General features: G+C 41.6%; 1 long non-coding RNA gene across 2 annotated transcripts in view; it reads right to left on the bottom strand.

Annotated features, from left to right (window-relative positions):
• Positions 1-717: 717 nt before the first annotated feature.
• The window catches only part of LOC116827540 (uncharacterized), a 57,096-nt gene continuing 38,533 nt past the window's right edge, over positions 718-19,280 (bottom strand). Inside the window, exons 3-5 of one of the 2 annotated variants that reach the window (XR_004374329.2) lie at positions 3,286-3,754; positions 3,083-3,165; positions 718-785 (exon numbers count right to left, since the gene is read on the bottom strand). This is a non-coding gene — a long non-coding RNA (uncharacterized LOC116827540). Of the gene's footprint in view, positions 786-3,082; positions 3,755-19,280 lie in introns of both variants that reach the window. The other variant, XR_012656933.1, reaches the window with a different exon arrangement.

Below are 19,280 nucleotides of genomic sequence, written 5' to 3'. Positions count from 1 at the left end.
GGCATATTGGTGATACAGCAGGGGGGAGGCTTGCCCTGCTCCTGCCTTCTGCTTTAAGTTCTGTGGCTAAGTATTTCAAACTTTCAATACAGCACCTGTATTGCTGAAGGTTTTAAATAAAACCAGACCCAAACTGAACCTGACAATGAACAACAGTTTGCAAGAAGAGAGCGTTCATGCTTTTTCTGAATCAGTTCACCTACTCATAATTTATTCCAAACCCTTACTGTACTTTCCCCAAGGTGCCACGTGTGTGAGCTGCATTTATTTGCTGTGTTATGAACTTGCTGTCAAAGGACCTTGGGTTCTCATACACTAGAAGACGATGAGAAAAACAAAGCGGGGTGGGGAAGGGTTGACAGGCCCCTACCCCTCTGGAAGGGAGAAGAACGGAGCCAAAATGGCATGTTTTCTTCTTCCCTAGAGCTGGTGGGTGCCCATCTACACAAGTCTGTGGTTTCTGGGATTGAAACCTGTAGGGGCAGCAAACAAAGTCATTTAAACTCAGGCAGCAGAACAGTGCGTCTATGCAGCATGATCCCCACCAACCCACTGGATTTTCTTTGTAGAAATCTGCAGGAGAGTTAGTGGGCGTGGGAGAGTTGTGTGTACTTTCTAGCCTCATGAGGCAGTAAAGGGTAGTCACAACTATGGAGGAAAAAGCTAGCAGCCCCAGCAACATGAATCTTGGCATCCAAAGATAAGGACAGAGCAGGTACCTGTGTTAGAGTGAAGCAGGATGCTTTCCCCATTCCATGAGAATGATTTTGAAGACCTTTCCCACCCTGAATTTGGATAAAAAGTAAAATTTTCACAAACCGATAATCCAAAAAAGGTTCAGATCACATCAATCAAGGCATTTCATGTTGATTTTAATTTATAGTTTTAAAAAAACTAACTAAAATTTTGGAACAGTCATTTTGAAGCAGAAAATGAACATTTTGAACTGTCAACATGGAACATTTAGACAATTTTGAAACGTTTTCTCAAAACATTTGGAATTGAGAGATTTGTCAAAACAGATTCTTTCCTGCAAACAATTTTGGTTTCGATAAATTGGCAGTTTCTGAAGAAAAACGTTCCAATGATGAATTCCTGACTAGCTCTATCTAAAAGTAATGCCCTCTCCCCAAAATCTGTAGAATAGCTTTTCCCATAGTTCCTTGCCCTCTGCAAGGCTTGATGGTCATCATGCCTTCTTCCTCATTACAATAACCTCCCTCTGGAGGATATTCCATGAATTAGAAGTCTTAGCACTCTCCCGCTGTTGCAAGAGGAAAATAAATATATACACAACCTTTAGGCTTTAACAGACCTTTACGTTCTGTGCCTTTCCTAGTTTGCTATTTGTGGCCTTCCAAGCTTTCAAAAAGCAGGTGCTGTTTGTGAAGCCTTTCTGTGAATATTGCTTTGTTTTCCTTTTATTTATCTTTCTAAAATCATGTGGGTCAAGCAGCTGCAGGTACTGTGCAATATTCATGACAGGCTGATTTATGTAGGCATAAAGCCGTGCAGCAGAATTACAGGTTCCTGAATGTTATATGCAGATTTAATTTCTTTTTTATGACCACAGGATACAAGCAGATTTTCTTGAGGGCAAAATTTATGAGACATTCATTCATATGAGTTTTCAGGGGGCATCGCATTTATTCCTGGCAAAGGGAGAAAGGCAGGCAAGGTAATCGTAGTCCTACTTCTTGCTGAATTTGGGTGACCAAGATATGATACTGTACAGAATGTGTCTGAACAGGGATAGGAAGATTTCTAATATCAGCTTTGCAACATGAACATTTTAGCTATATTCTTAACAGTGCACATCACTGTAACATCTGAACATCTGAACACCTCTGGAGTATTTGTGCCTTTACTCTCTCAATCATCCTCTGAGGTAGGTTCTATCCCCATAGTACATAAGCATAGCATCCATTCCTAATTTCAATTTTTGAGTATGAAACTGGATTGGATATAATTCAAGTTATTAAATGCAACCACATGGCCCAACAACTTGTGCTTGTCTAATGTGGTGACTTATTTATACTGCCCTGTGAAACAGTGCAACAGAGAGAGGGAAAAGGTATTACCCCTTTAAGGAGCAGGTTGGAGTGTACAGCCTGAGGATAATCAAGGCCACCCTGCCCTGGGATCTGAGCTATATAAACAGGAACAGGAACTAGAACAAGGAATGAGAGGAGGAGCTAGAGCCTGGTAGGCTGTAGCAGGTGCACTCTTAGGAGTTGGGTACCTGGAGACAGGCCTAATCTGATTCAGAGACTTGGTGTAGACTGTAAGTTTGGGAGCTGTGAACCCAGAGCCTGATGAAATGTGTTGTAAGGATTCCTGGCCTGACACCTGATTAAAAGGAGATGGTATTTTGTTAATATGTATTGGGGCTTCTCCTTGACCCTTAGCTATTAAACTGAAACCTATTGTGGCTCCATTTGGTGACGTTAAGGTGCACAGGGCTGCAAGAGGGTGCTCAGGAACCACCTTTACAGGCCTCTTCCAGCCTCCTGGAGCCCTAGTTTCATATACTTACACCTAGCTTCAGTCCCTGAAGTCTGTTCCATTCGAGGAAGGGGAGCTTTTGTATTTTTAGTTGCCTGCGTGAAACTGCAATCCACCTGTCCAGTACTGTTCCTTCCCACTGGGGTCCTGCTCAGAGGTTCCCACTAAACACTGTCTGGTCACTGTGTTCAGCTGCTGCTACCTGGGGAGGGAGGATACAAAGCCTATTCTAGTTTCTGCTTCCCTAAGCAAAATGGCATGTGTCTGGTTTACCAGCCAGTTCACAAACTGTTAATGTAACCATCAGACATTTCTACCTGCAAGGCAGACAGTCCAGTTATGTCAGGTGCTATTATGTATGCAGGGGCATAGTACAATTCAGCGTAACCCTTTCCTGGAAAGGGGAGTGAAGCATGAGCTCTCAAATGGACACTGACCCCCCTATAATGTTGCTGCAGTAGATCATAGAAATGTGGGGCTGGAAGGGATCGTCAGAAGTGATCGAGTCCAGCCCTCGGTACTGAACCAGATCCAAGTAACCCTAGGAAAAAAAGCAGTGCCAAGTGTGGTAGCTTACTAGTCTCTCTGCAGTTATCACAATGAGTCTGTATTTCTCCAGAACAAGGGGAGCTTTCCCTTCACTCTCCATTCTCTATCATGCTATCCAAGACAACAAAAGGAACCGTTAACATTTGTTTTTCTCTCCACCCACGTGCAGGCTCTCAGTTCTCTATTAAAGCCCCTTCCTACACAGGGTGTAGGCAGGCTTACGCCACATACATCTCAGTATATAATTTTTTCCTATCTCTTGGGAGCAACATTTGCTATGGTGACTGGCAGGGGGTTATTTTTGTTCTTCGCCAGGACTTTTGTTAACATGCTTCTCAGTCTCTGATTGCACCCACTCTGCTAGTGATCGTACGTATAGCATGTAATGGCAGGTCTATCGTGGAAGATGAGGGAGATGCTGAGAGTGGGTGGAATTGGATTGGGCAATGTATGTAGAAATTTCACGTTGTTAAAACTACACTCAGGTGCATTTACTTTTACCAAGAGTTACTAAGGAAACAAGGAACTGAGCTGCAAAAAAGAGCAGGCATTTTTTCTGATCAACAACAATCTATCCTGTATGCCAGAGTTCTTTAGAGAGAGGGCTTGATCTCCAGTACCAAGTGGAGCAGCAGGCTTCTCAGCTACGTCCTTGAGCTCTTGTAGCAGTACTCCCACTGTGCCCCATAGCTATGGCAGCCTGCAAAATACATACCATAGAAGAGGTGAGGTCTGAGTAATTAGGAACTGATAATTTCACCCTCAAGCTTGACACATTCTGTTAACCTCCCCTCCCCATGGAAATGGGATCACTTAATCAAAAGTTAGTGTTAAACTGATTTTGTTGCAAATAGAGAAAAGCACCACTGTGTCAAATTTGGTAGAAAAATTTAACTTGACAGGCATGAAACAAAAGGGCAATGCCTGGCATGTAAGAAGCTTTGCAGAAAGTTGTTCACTTGTTTCCCCAAGCTCTAATAGAGATCAGTTACTAGCTACTCACATACTGCTCAATTTAGCATCATGGTAGGATGGTAGTGTGGAAATAATTGTGTGAATTCCCTCTCCTGCACTGTAGGACCATAATACCTTTCAGTAGATGGTCCCATGTGTGTTGAGCATTATTTTGCTGTAACAATGCAAGAGCTGGCAAACATACAAGCAACAACCCAAGTGCCCTCTGAATTAGTATACCTGCTCTGTGTTGTCTCAGCTGTAAACTGCCCTTTGGAGTCTAGTTTTTCCCCAGGCTATCTGTGATAACATTAGATTTCAGCTAAGGCTTGTTTTAAAAAAAAAATTTCATTGACTGTCAACGTGGCAGGGAAAAGAGTAGGGATCTGCCTGAGGGGTACAAAGTGTTAAAGGTATTTTAGACACCACAGTCTAAAGTTATTGCTATGAGAGCCTCTTCTTGTGAGGTTTGGAGTCGAATTTTGCAAATTCAAGGTTTGCATAGTTCAAATAAGTATCCAAACAGCCTGAATTCTGACTCTTTGAGGTTCACCCATCAAACTAGTAGAAATTAGTGTATAAATAACGAGGAGTACTTGTGGCATCTTAGAAACTAACAAATTTTAGTGTGTATGTGTGTATATATATATATATATATATATATATATAAACAATAACCAGAATTAGACTTGGAGATACACCAATATGATTAGTAGCACCAGGCATTGATAGCAATGCCCAGAATTTTTAGCCACGTCAAACCAGAACTGACCCTATAAATGATATCACCCTATAAAGAAAAGCAACCTCTTATTACGTCATGAACCTTTTGTTGAGCAGTCATAAATCTAAGTAGCTTTTATTGCTCAACAGCAAATTTGGGAAGTTCTATAGGGAAACGTTATCAGGAGCAACATTTTTATTATGGAAGGAAGAATGTTTTGAAAAGAAAGCATAATCCCCGACTAAAGTTATCCAGGATTGTAGCAGAGAACAAACAATTGTATTTCCTTAATGGACTGTTTAGTTTCTGGGGATATGACATCCTAGTATATTTTCCCACCATGTAGAAAATATTCTCACACAGATATTAAAACAAACAAAAAAACCCACATAGCATCCGCTGTAAGGGTTATGTCGCTTTAACCATACCAGTTTCAAACAGATTTAAACAAACAAAAACAAACAAACAGAACACCTCTGTAGCCCTAGCCCTGAATTTCTCTGATATGGACAGCCATCTCCAAGGAACTGGTGAGATATTAACACCACATTTCATATAGACTGCCAAATGGCCATCCGATTGTGGCAAGTTTTTGGTCCCTGACAGGCTGGGAGAGATTAAAACTAGTGACCTAGAGGGAGAAAAGCTAAAGAAAAGGCCTCTTTTCTTGGCAGCCTTGTTGCATTACCTCAGTATTCTAAATTTTGTTCTTTGGGAGGTACTTCTCCACATGAAATGTCCCATGCAGTCACACAGTAGTTCCAGACATGCAAAAATCAGATCCAAACTATGTTTTTTCCACAGGATATATCAGAATGAGGAACCTACAGTGGTAATTCTTTGAATTTAGTGGTGATTGTGTAAGAAATTCACCTTATACTGTCGGTTTGGTCATTTTTAAATGATTTATTACCACATCCTTTACAATCTAGTCAGTGTAATGTGTAAATATTTCCATAGCTCTGCCAACATTTTACCTGATCCCTGCGCAAGCAATGAAAGTCACAAATCAGTGAAAATTACAGGATCTCTATACTGACATCTACTTTGGCAAGCTAGCAAAAGAAAAACTTGCTGAATCTGTCAGACCTCTAGGGCTTTCAGAATGAGCGGTGACTGAAACATTTTTAGGTGAGCTAGGATTCCCATTGGGGATCCCAAATATTTCAAGAAGTCCCACAGTTAAAAATGGTTTCTAAATTGCAGAACCAAATACTGTGCCATTAATACCTAGATGGCCATCCACTTTTTTGCAGCAGCAGATCAATATGATGTAGGGTTGAATGTCAAACACAGAGTCAGTGAGAACACAAATTATAGTTTACACTTAAAACACTAATGAAGTTTTCATGAACTGATTTTGTAGGTTCTTTGTTAGAACCCTGGCACTTCTGGAGCAAAACACAACTCTAGTCTGAAATTGAAAAAGGGCAAACTTTTCAAGTGACTTGGCCTCCTAAGTCACTTTTGAAAACAAGACTTGGTCATTTTGAAATTTACACCCTGTATCTCTCAATTAATAAAAAGACAATTGTCTAATGAACCAGTTATCTGAAAGTGGTGGTGGTCTTGCAGAGATGACTTGCAAAGTTGCTGTGATTTATGCGGCCTGTCCCTATCCATCCAGCACATACCATCTTGGATTCCATACATTTGAGGAAGGGAATCCTTGACAGATTTTTAGAAATTTTGAGAAGATTCATGTTAGTTTACAAGTGTCGGTGAGCATTGCCTCTGCTGAATGAGGCATTTTAAAATAAAGCAAAGCTTTTAAACCTTCAAGAAATGTCAGCAGAAAGAAAAGCTGCCATCTGCTGTGACTTTCTCTTCAGGGAAAGCGTTTTAATTTCACCCTGACAAACGTTGGATCTACACACTCAGCTATGCTGCCCATTTGCAAAGATTCCCTGACCTGGGATTAACCACATATACGAAGCATATATGCATTAGCAAAGCCTTAAAACACAAATCCTGTAACCGCCTGTAAATCTTTCAGAGCCATTCTATTGATACTACATTTCAATAGTTCTGTGTGTTTCTTTCTCCATTTGCTCATGTTAGATTTACTTTTACACAAGCTTTCTTTAGAGTTCTTCTGTTTGCTGTTTATAACATAACCTTAGCAGCCATCAATTTGTTAAGAGAGATGATGTGGATGATGGACTTACGTGATCAGGTAGGGGACAAGAGCTAATGTGTGTATGAAACAGACTCTGTTTTCATGCACATGACCCCTACAAACGCAGTGACTGAAAAGCTAGTCAGGTAACATGCACTAAGCAAGCAGAGCTGTCCCTAATAAGTATGGTTTTCAAAATCTTTTCCGTCTGAGAGTGTAAAAGGGACTTTCCTACTATGGCAAATGTGAAAAATGTACATAAGTAATTTACTTGGCTCCTAGTAGAGATGAAGAGTACTGAAAGAAATCCATGAATATTTAAATAACTGACTGAACAGGTCCCTTTTGTGTTTGCTTTCCACAAAACAGTCTAGTGATCAAGTTTATTGACAGGATGTTTGTGGGAGCAGTGAATTTTAAAAAGAATACTAGAAAATATTGATGAGGCAAATTTAAGTTTGCATTCCACAAGCATCCATGCAAGAAAACCCAATTCTAAGATTTATGTCCAGCCAGAATAGAAACATAACATGCAGCTTAGGGTTACCAATCACAAAGATCATTTTGATAATATCAAATATTCCCAACAATCCACTCACTAATGAACTCCACACCAAAATTTTTTCGTAACAGTCCCTTGGTAAAATTTCAAAAACAAATTTTGAGAAAACAGATCTATTGGCAGACAATTCTCAGTCAGAAGAAAGGTGAGATCCAATAAGTTATTATGAATTCAAACAATATATAATAGTAAATGCAAGTTTCTTTTTAAAGAAATAAAAATATTCTTCCTCTGCCTGAGCCTATATCAGAGTCATTGATATAGTGTTACAGGAAAGAGTAAGAGATCAGTGCATCATAGTAAGAGGACACGTGTCAAGACATGAATTTGGCCCATGATTTTTGCCTCTAATTGCCCTCTTCCCCCCACGCCCCCAAGTTGGGACAATTCTGCAGGTATTTATACCTTGCCTATTTACGTCAGGAGATATGGTACAGAAGTTAACTTGCTGGAAGAACCGATTAGGGTTTTTCCAGCCAGGAGTTAACTACTGACCCAATTGCTACACAAACATTATGTACTAGGTTAAAACAGATCCTGGAACAGCCACGTTTTGTTTCGTTTCAGGTCACCGAGTCTTTCCCTCCAAACTCCACATCAGCCCAGGTTTGCTTGAAACTCTGACAACCTGGCATGAGACTTTGAAGTGTGAGTAATCAGAGATTTTTTCCTGCTTATTTTAGTTCCATTATGAAAGTGTTGCATGGTACACAGATGGAGGTGGCAAGTGCTCATTTACAGGGCCGATGCAAGGATGTTTCGCGCCCTAGGCGAAACTTCCACCTTGCGCCCTCCCCTGCGCCCCCATCCTGAGCACCCCCCTCCACGGCAGCTCCCCCCTCTTTGCCCTGAGGCTCCCCCCTTGCGGCAGTTCCCCACCCCCTGCTCTGAGGCGCCCCTCCTCCTGCCCCAGCTCACCCCTGCTCCGTGCACGAGCACCCCAAGCATGCTGTGGCGGCTTCACTTCTCCCGCCTCCCAGGCTTGCGCACCTAAGCTGATTGGCGCCGCAAGCCTTGGAGGTGGGAAAAGTGAAGTGGCCACGGCGTGCTCGGGGAGGAGGTGGGGCAGGGGTGAGCTGGGGTGGGGAGTTCCCCTGAGTGCTGCCCCCCCTTACTTGCTGCAGGCGGCCCTCCCCGCGCTCCCCTGCCCTAGCTCCCTCCGCCTAAATGCTGGCGACAACTAGGGCGGCTGAAGATCCGGCCGCCGCGGTCACTGCTGAAGAAAATGGTGCCCCCCAAATGCCAACGCCCTAGGCGACTGCCTAGGTCACCTAAATGATTGCACTGGCCCTGCTCATTTACAATAGCTTGATCATTCATAAAAAGCATGTAAAAATATGTAACCAATTATAAAACACTGGTTAATTTCATGTCTAATCGGTCTAAATGGAACTATTTTGCATTAAATTACATGAAAGATTGCTAGTCTTGTATGTCATATTTTATATACTGTACAGGACAAAAGCCTGTATATATGCCCAACCTTCTACCAAACAGTGAAAAGTTAAGAATGCAGCATATATGAAATGAATACTCATTGGTACACAAGAGGGCAGATCTGAATATATTTTCCTAGGGAAGCTCACTGCCAGTGTACATCTATGAAAGTTCAGATTTTATTTAATCATCTCAAGACCAGCACCACTTGCTTGTACGTGGCAGTGTCTGACCAAAGAGGCTGTGCAGACTGAATGTAAACATGCTGGTTTCCTACAGAGGGCACTCATTATCACAGATGTGTTGGGTTAGGAGTCCATAAGACAGAGTGTTATTTGTTCAGGGAGTGGGTGAGGATGATAACTTTTGATTGGCTCAGAGTTGGTTTGCCAGTGCTGAGAAATGAAGGTCATGAGGTAACTATATCTGGAGTTATTTATAAACCAGGTGCTCACTGCTGAGAACAGCAACGTTTGATCAGTGACCCTTTTCATTGCACAAAACCCCCAGAATGCATTGATCACCAGCAGTTAAACCTCCATTCTTCACTAGCAGAACAGCCTCCTTTCAAGACTTTACCAGAGGGCTAAATGCGTGAGGCAGAACTTGTCTGACCCTACAGTGGCAATTCAATGGCATCAGTGATAAAACTTTAAAAAAGAAAAAAAAAGAAAAAAAAAAGGCCAGAATCAGCTCTCTGTATCTAAAGCATCTTTCATCCGTATCCAAATGCTAAACTAGCATTAGTAACATTTTTTTTTAAACCCCACATATCTCTTGCCCTCAGTTTAATTCTTTCCTCAGGGGCTGTTTTTCTTCCTCTTCTCTAGACTTTTTTTTTAAAACCACTTTCTAGAACTGTTTTTTCTAAATGTGTGTTTTGAATTTACTGCTTGTGAAAGATGCCAGGCTTTGGAGACCTTGCTACTAGGGTTCTGAGTACTAACTGGGCCCCAATTCAGCAAAACGCTAAAGCATGCACTTATCCTTCAGGATGATTCCGCAAAGCGCCAAAGCATATATTTGTGACCATGCATGGACTTAAATCCATTGCTATTCAGGAAAGCGCTTCACAATTAAAGTTAAGCGCAAAGTTAAGTCAACGAGACTTAAGCACATGCTTAGGGCCCAAAGAACACTGACTGCCTGTCTTTACTACCTCCCTTGCCATTGATAGCATCACTACAGCTGCAGCACTGCTAGAACAACAAAGGGAAAATTTCATAAAAGCCTGAGTGTAAACAAGATCCTATTTTGCTGGAGAATAGGTCAGGCACAAGCAATAAAAGTGCAAACTTCCATGCACCCATCCTCAACCCTGACATGGAGGAACTGTCCCCAGTCAGTGATCACTCAGTCTCAAGTGACTGTAAGCTCTTTGGGGGCGGGGACAGTGTTTTTATTCTGTGTTTATACAGCACCTAACACCAGGAGGTATTCTGGGGCCATGACTGTGGCTTGTAGGCACTACTGAAATATAAACAAGTGTTTCATTTGATCCTTTACCCCTTTGCTGGAATTGCCTGTTGTGGGGGTACTCTCCTGTAATACAGCATTGGTTAAGCATTTATACTACCTGTGTGTTTCGGTGTAGGACCTCATTAGTCAAACAGGTTGGGAAAATTCTGGCAAAATACTGTCAGAATTTGTGGATTCAAAGCATTGTGGTGATTGTTCAGTTTCGATGAAGCTCGGACAGAACCCTGCCTGGTTTCCTGCCAACGTGCCCATCTGTTTCCTCAGCAGCCTACTTGCTGGATTAATCCATGCCTGGGGACTCAAGGTCTGAGGCTGTGGGGCAGCTCTGCCAGGCTAGCTGCCCTGACTCCTGGGAACTGACTGCCTGAAATCCCAGAAGGCTGCTACAGAGTGGCAAAATATCAGAACAAGACACTACATTTTTGGTTTGTTCTTTCTTTTTCAGATTTCTGCTTTGGAGAATTTCAAAGTTTTGTTTTAATTCCAAATCAGAATGAAAATTTTTGAAGTCTCAAAATCCTCCACAAAATGGAATGATAATTCTCCATCCAGCTCTCTTCATTAGTCACTTAAAATTGCTGCAGCAATAGAGATGGAGCCAAGCTTTTACCTTTGTATGGGAAATCTATGGATTTAGAATCGTCTGTGGTATTTCTACTTTTATATCTTGCCGTAGCTTTTGGGGATTCTTTTTCCATGTCCTTTGGAAACTCCGCAATATTATATTTTCATAGAAAAATCTGCTAGGTTTTTCCATAACTGGTGTTTCTTATGACAGTATTGCCTGAGTTATGCAATGGCAGTGAATTCTCAACACATCTGTATCATTCAAATTAGTCAAAACTTAGGTGGCCATCTGGACAGCACACTAACTATTGCAACAGAACAAGAAAACCAGGCAAAACTCAAGTTTTAATTTTTCAGAGGTTCATGCAGTTGTTTTCTTTGGGTTCAGTTGCAGTGAATGTGACATCTCAATGTGAAACTCTGTTGAAACAATCAAAACTCCACAAAGCAGCTAAATTCCAATTCTTATTTCTTATCCTACTGCACCCTTTAGGTGTATAGGACATCCACATGTTTCTGACACTTATTTTGGTCTTGTACTGCTCTGTTCAGGCTTCTGAGTGTCATGTTGATGGATCTGGTTTCTTTCTGTATTGTTCTGCATAATATTTCTCTAGGTCACCCTCTCTCTTTCTTTTTCCAGGTAGTGTCCATATTATCACTTGATGGGAAAGTTATGTTGGTGGCATCCTTAAAGCATGACCTAAATACTTCCAACGTTGTTGTCCTACCTATTTGATTCTGTAGATTGGTGTGCTCTACTGAGAATTTCTGATGTTGTAATGAACTCTTTCTAATGACCTCTGAAGATATTTCACAGGCATTTACTTTGGAATGAGTTGATCTTTTTATTAATTTCTGTTGTAGATTTCTATGGAGAGTGCTCTATATAAAAGAACAGATATGATGCCAGTGTTAAAAAAAATAATAATTTTTGTGTCTGTGCCAATTATACTACTTTTCCAAATCTTTTCAAGTGTGTGAAAGTTTGTTGCTTTTTGGGGGAGGGAGTGTTATCTAGCATGTCATCACCATAACCGCACCTCCTTCTCCCTAGGTAGGTAAAGTGACTTACTTCTTCTCTGTTTCTTTATCCACTCTAATGATGTCCATATACTTAGTCTTTCCCTTGTGGATGAAGAAACCAACTTGTTTTGCTGATCTGCCAAAAGTTTCCATTAAGTCATGTGTTGAACTAATCAGGGCAACGTCATCAGTAAAAATGAGGCCATCCAATGGTGCTTTATCATTTGTCCATACAAATTCCGTGGTTGCCTTCTGTGGTTACTTTCCTCATGGCATAGTTAATGACCAGTGCAAACAATAGTGGGGACATAATTCACCCTTGCCTTACTCCAGTTGTCTCCGCAAACCATTGGCAGACATCACCATCGCTGACTGTACACTCAGCATTATCATATAGATCCTTGATGATTCTAATTATTTTTGCCTACACTGTGCTATAATTCTCCAGAGACTGCCTTTGTGTATGCTGTCAAAAGACTTCTGGAAACCTATATAATTTATCACAAGAGGTGTTTTCCACCTCACACTTGGTCCTATAATATGTCTGAGAGCAAAAATATGGTCTGCACATGATCTCAGTGGTCGAAATCCTGCTTGTTCCTCTCAAAGTTCAAGGTTTATTTGTTTCTTGATATGTTCCAGGATGATGATGCACATGATTTTCCCCAGGCACTGAGAATAATATGATTCCTCTCCAGTTATTGCAGATGGTAGGGTCAAGACCATGCATCAACAGGGCTCAATTAAAAGACCCAAACACAAAACGTGCTTTTCATCTTGAACTGAAGAACTGGTTTAGTGTTCTTATGGAGTTAAACTGAAGAAAACCGTGACATTGATATTCTGTGGAAAAATAGAATGTGCCATCTAAAATGTACTAAGAAAGTTTTTTAACAAACACCACCACCATCTTAAAGGGAAGAATGGGCTTTGGTAGTAGTGGAAAAGTAGTATAAAGCAAAAACTCATGGATGCTAAGTTGTGAAAAGACAAACAAGTGGCACGGAGAATATAGAGCTCCAGACAGAGGTAAAAAGGAGTGCTACAAAAGGCTGAGGATGCTAGCCAAAGAGGTGACTTTATAACCTTGTGTAAGACAATTAAACAACTGACAGAAAACTTTAGTAATACTGGGTCCTCTATTAAACATGCAAATGGAAACTCTTAATACAGAAGAAGAACAAAAGAAAAGATGGCAAATCATTTTCAGGCTGTTTTAAATAGACCAAGTCCTAGTCAACTACTACAAATACATGATGAAGACCTAGCACTAGAGCTTGATATTGATTTAGGAGATATTAAAATGGAAACAGAAAAAACATCAGTAAACTCAGAAATAGGAAAGCAATGAGAGAGGATAAAGCACATGATGATATAGACCTCCAGGCTTTCATTGTGTTCTTAGATAGAATATGGAAAGTGAAGAACTCAACTCAGTAGAAGAGAGACCATATTGTCTAACTGTTAAAGGAGGGCGACCTTACCAATTGCAATAACATGATTACAGTGCAAAACCATAAAATCAGCCCAGCTTTGTTAAAACAATTTGCTAACTTTCAGTGAACTGGATCTGAATTCCAGTGAATCCTGAAACTAGATGAGTGGTTTCAGGTACTACCCAGCTTTATTCATTAGTAGGTATAATAATTAGGGCTCTGATATTGCCCCCAATAGACTCCAGTGCCCAAGTGAAGTGCCACTGAGGTCAACAGGGTTCTCGGCAGGTATCAGAGACACTCATCAAGATCCACTTGCAGTGTCAGGGTCTAAATATGGTAGCCAACTCAGATTTCATGGACTGTTAGTAATGTTTTCCTTCTGTGGTTTATATGTAATCTCTTGGCCCTTCCTTAATTGAGTTAAGGATGTTGTTTTTGAGATAAAATTTATGGTTCAAACTTTTAAATCAAGAATTGTAGCACAAAGCCTGTTGTCTAACAGACACCAGAAACATGACTGCACTGGCTATGAAGATGTGCCCCCCTACATATCTTGTCTGGCATATCCATAACGGCGATAGTAAGTACAAACTGAAAGGCACAGTGTGTAAATGGGCCTGCATGTTAATGCAAGGATAAATAAAGATTTTCTTCTGTATTAAAAATCTCTTTATTAACTGCACACCTAACACAAATAGCACAAGACATCCTTCCTGCCATCTGCTCCAACTTTGAGATCCTGGACTGTGTGGATGAGTGTTGCAAGCATTGGCTATCCTCCTACATGTCCTCATATGCAAAATAGTATTAATTGTCCCCATTGTCCCACTTCAGAAACATACAGCAAACATGAGAGGTGAATTGAAAGGTGTTCACCTGCAGGTGCCAATCTCTGAGCTCAGGGTCTGATGTTACTCTTGCAATGGCAACAGTACTACTGTGTGGAAGAGACCTCAGCGGATGTTTCCCCTGCACTTTTAATGTCAATGAGATTAGCCAGTGTTGCAAGAGAAAGATTTATATAATAGCTATTATTCAGTAGACTTTCTTTCCCCCTTGTTTTCCTTCTTTCTCTCTGCCCTGCTCTCTGCTACACTTTATGCTTTTTTCCTGTCCCACTTAATGTCCCCCTTTCACACTCATTGCTTCTTTTGCCATCTTCCTCCCACTCCTAAGCAGTTTCAGTTGTGCTTTGGGTTCATTCCAAGCACAACATATGGAACTCCATGGAAAACCCGCAGAAAGAGTCCCATCAACACCCATGAAGCAAGCCTGGCAATGGCCATGCAACTCTACCACTAACAAAGGTTCTCCAAAACCAAAGAAAGGGCCAGGGGTAGCAGGAGGGGAAGGAAGATTAAGCAGGTCAATGGACCTGCTAATTTTCAACTAAGGATCGGTCCAAGTACAACCAAAACCATAATGAAGAAGATCAGATCCCATTCCCAGCCTTGCAGCTGACCCTTATCTCTATTAGCCCTGGATTCTTATCTGTTGAGCCCTAGATCCAAATATCCTTGAATTTTTTGTGTCCAGGCTCCCCAGTTTGCAATTCAGGCTCCATCTCCACTTTCGACTAGTCTCCTGTTTGCCTTGGTTGTATTAAGACCAGGCCCTTTTCTTTTTGCTGAAAGGCAAGGTACATTCAGCAAGTCTCTGTTTCTGACCATATTGCCTCATTGCAAAACTTGAGGCTATATCTATCTTTAAAAAAAATGAAAAAAAACCCTTAAAATAAAAAAAGCTGGTTGTGGTGTTAACACTATGAAATGAGCTAAATCTTTGCCATTTTTAGCAATCCTGAGACTGAGAGAATCAGAGGAACTGAAAATATATGCTTCATCACCCCTAGGAAACTCTGCCATGATATTTTTGGTTGCATAAGCAAACTAAACTGGAAATCTGGAATATGTTCAAGACCTTTTGATCAGGGAGCTTTGCAAGTGCAGAAAAGTAAAAACACAGACAGATGGGGATTAGAGTTGAGCATCAGGAAAATAATTTCCTCTTTTAATTTCAATTCTGCCAACATATAAAAAGCATTAACAATCCAGTTACATAACCCACATCATCAGAACCCCTCTATACTGAGCAGTAACGCTCAATGGAATTAAGCCATTGCATATTCAATGTTTGCTGCCCAGCGGTAGGCATCTTTTCACACGCGCAAATGAAATGCACTTCGAAAATCTGGACAGACAGATGGATCAAAACCAGAATCATTTATTCAAACCACCAAGAGCTTTGGGAGTTCAGATGAAATGGAAACAGGTTCTAAGCTATTGCTGGTTCTATAAAACCTGACTATCTTTTGCAAATCCCAAGCCACCCCTGTTTTTGTCAGTCTCTACAATTAGATTAATGTTATTGGAGGAGGAAGGTTAGATTGATGAATAAGCCTAAGTATTTTCACCAAACGCTTGTCATTTGTAAGGGTAGCCCTCAGTATATTTTGCATTATTCTACCACTGAGTATGATCTTTGAGACAAGGCAGCACAGTATTCAGAAACTGGTAATAATGCCACAAATTTAGGACAGGCAGACTATGGATGATAGAACAGGTCAAGTTTTAATTCTTGCCAATGTGTCTCTTACCCTTATAGGGAATACTTTTCCAATCTAGTCATTCCCTTCATGCCCAAGCCTATTGGTGAAGCTAGTGAAGCAGTGAAGAACCCAGCTTTTGTCAGCTTAGAAAGCAAAGAGTCAAGTAGCTTCCTTCATCACCATTAAATTCCAGGATCAACTGTCCTGGATGCAGTTGACTTCTTTTGAACAGGTTTTGAAGAATGGGTGATATGACACCTGCATTGGGAACCATTTCCAATAGGGAATGGCCATCTTAGCAACCAGCTCACTATATCATTAGGCCACATCTGCTAAGCAGCTGATTTATTTTTGCAGATTTTGCTTTTACTCAGACTTCACTGTAGTTATGTGTACTCAGCTGTTCAGGTGGGGGAAGGGAAGAGGACTGAGCTTTCTCAGTCCATTTCAGTTAACTCAAATAGCAAGGTATTCAGTTTCTTGGTTTTGTTTTTATAAGCAAAGTCGCAGAGCTGTTCTAAAACCAACATATCTGCCCAGGGGATGATTTCCCCTGTTGAGCTGTTCTAAAACCAACATATCTGCCCAGGGGATGATTTCCCCTGTTGAGGAATCCCAGATTGGCATAGGCCAAAATATTGTGACTAGTGATGTTGGGTGCTCAACCTGAGAAATCTTAAAAGGGGCCAGATTTACAGAAAGAACTGAGCACCCACTTTTGAAAATAAGCCCTTTTTAAGGTGTCTCATGTTGGATATTCAGGAATGGAGGAGTTTAAAATCACTAGTCACTTTTAAAAATATTGGCTCCAGCATTTAGTCCAGTGTTGTATTTAAATGTTCCAAGGGGTAGTGCTTTCATACTTATTTTTAGAGATGTTTCACTGTCTTAGGGGAGTTTTTTCATAGCAGTCAACCTAAACAATTTAAATTTCTTCCCATCACCAATACTCAAACTCCTTGTGCCTCCTTAAGTAATAATCCTCCCTCTTCTGTGTTTCTACACTGGAGATATGTTCCTCATCCCCTGCTGTTGCTTACCCGAGCTATACATATTTAGCTCTTTTAATCTTTTCTCATAGGTCAATCCTTTCAGCCACCCTCATTTTTGTTGCTCCACAATGAAATCAACAGAGATTAGTATTTTAATCTCAATTTTCCCATTCAAAAACAAGGAATTTTATAAACTGAATGTCTTGCTGAGTTTTCTAAAGTACCATTTTTAAAAAGCATTTAGATTTTTTCTCTTCTCTAGTCTGTATACTCTCCTCCCCCTAATTTTTCCTACTCAATGTTTATCCCCTCTGTGGCCTCATCTAGAAACTGCATTTGTTGTTCTAGTTTTAAACCATGCGTAAATACAGTTGAGCTAGTTAGCATGGACAGAGTTAAAACTATGAAGAGTCCTTGTGGCACCTTAGAGACTAACAAATGTATTATGCCCAAATACATTTGTTAGTCTCTAAGGTGCCACAAGGACTCCTCGTTGTTTTTACTGATACAGACTAACACGGCTACCACTTTGAAACCTGTCACCATACAAGAGTTAAAACTGTACTTAAACTGTATTGTTTTGGGGCCTGTCCACACTGGGCAGCAGCAGATTTAGCCCAAACCAGTTTTAAACCAGGTTAGTCAGACAGTTCCTGGCCCAGTGCAGACTGGGGATTTGGGACAGTATCATATAGGCATTAAGGGAAAAGAGTTAGTACCATAAGGGCTACCAGTAGTTCCCTCACGTGTGGAAACAAGAACTTATTCTTACCTTGTTTTCTGCTAAGCAGGACAGCATTCAGTTGCTTCTATTTTCCTTCCAGTTAGCATCCCTTTTCTCCCAAGCTCCCAGTTGTAAAATGAAGCCAGTGAGCGCAGGCTAAGAATTACTGTTAACAATCACTAAACTCATAACCACTGTTTAAATTACAGGGGGAAGGGGGCACTTACAGAGGCCAGGCCTCCTTATTACTTTTAAGGGCTACCTCACTTCTGTCTCATGGACCTCTTACTTCTGGTTACTGTATAAATTAAAGCAAGACACTTGACATTCAGCCTCCTCCCAAACACTTTTTCCCATAATTCAAGCACTGCTCATAATCGTTTCACCTTCCCCTTGTCCCTCCTCCTGTACTGTTAAAATACAGCTTCCTAAGCCTCGCCTGGGCCCAAGTTCAGGGAGTTGCAAACAGCTTGAGTTATCACTAAGGAGCCTCACAGTTACCAGTTACTGTTTGTTTAGTGACTGCCCTGGGTCACAGAAGCCTAGGATAGAAGGGGCTGCTAGTTTCAAACAAACAAACAAAAATGCATCCCCAGAGTTAGAGGTACTGATTTCTAAGCAGGAGGTGCCTGTCTCTAATATACCAGCTTCATTTGATGTACATTTTCTGTGGCAAGGAGGCCAGTTCCAGTCTCATGCTTCCTTTGCACTCTCTCTCCTGCTTCCCCACAACCCATCTGAATTATTCCCATTCTCTCTCCTCACCCAGTTACCTCTTCTCTCTCCAGAGCTGACATGAATTACAGCCCTTGGTACATGTACTGATAACACGAGGGGCTGCATGACTGTAATCTTGGAGGGTATTGTTTGTACAAGCAGCATCTTGCTTGTAAAAGTCCTTTCCCCTCATGGTCCTCCCCTCCAGGCATCTCTCCAGCAGTCCTAGTTCACCACCTTGGCCTTTTCTATACAACTCACATTCTTGGCTGCACTCCTGGCCTTCACATTCCTCATCCCTGTATCCTAGCTCACGCTCCTAGTCCTCCCTTGGCCTCCTCACCACCCCAATTCATACTCCTGGTCATGCCCTCAGGAATTGCCCCCTTCCCTCTCAAACCCCTGGCCTCGCCACAGATGCCTGACTAAGCGCTTCAGCTGATCACTCTCCAAGGTGCTTCCTCACACTGCTGCACTGATTCCACTGTGGAGGGAGTAAGGGTGGAAGCTGCTCCGTGAGGCCTCTTCAGGCTGTGCATAGCGTCTCCCAGCAGGGGCATAGCAGGAAGTGCTGTGGTAGCTGGTGCTATCCTTCTTTGCAACTTGCTTTGTTGGCAGCATGGCTCACCAGGCCTTGGTCAGTGGCAGAGGGTGAGTAGATGGGAGAAGGACACAGTAGGTGGAGGATGGGGAGGATGTTCAGTTTTGTCTCTTCCCCCACTCAATTTTTCTAGTAGAGTTGTGGGGAAGACAGTACTGGAGGGAAGGAAAGTTGAAGGAGTGGGGGATCTCACCCCTCCTTCAATTGCCATGCATATGAATATAGCCCATGACGGCTTCAAAACCATGCTCTGCACCTGAGAGACCTTGAAGTCCCAGTTCTGTGAAGGCTGTGCCCACACAAACCCTTACTCCTACACAGAACCCCATCAGTTTCC

The sequence above is a fragment of the Chelonoidis abingdonii genome, chromosome 13 (assembly GCF_003597395.2).
Source record: "Chelonoidis abingdonii isolate Lonesome George chromosome 13, CheloAbing_2.0, whole genome shotgun sequence".
Classification (NCBI taxonomy): Eukaryota; Metazoa; Chordata; order Testudines; family Testudinidae; genus Chelonoidis; species Chelonoidis abingdonii.
The sequence above is the reverse complement of the archived record's forward strand: the minus strand, read 5'-3'. Positions and strand labels throughout refer to the sequence as shown.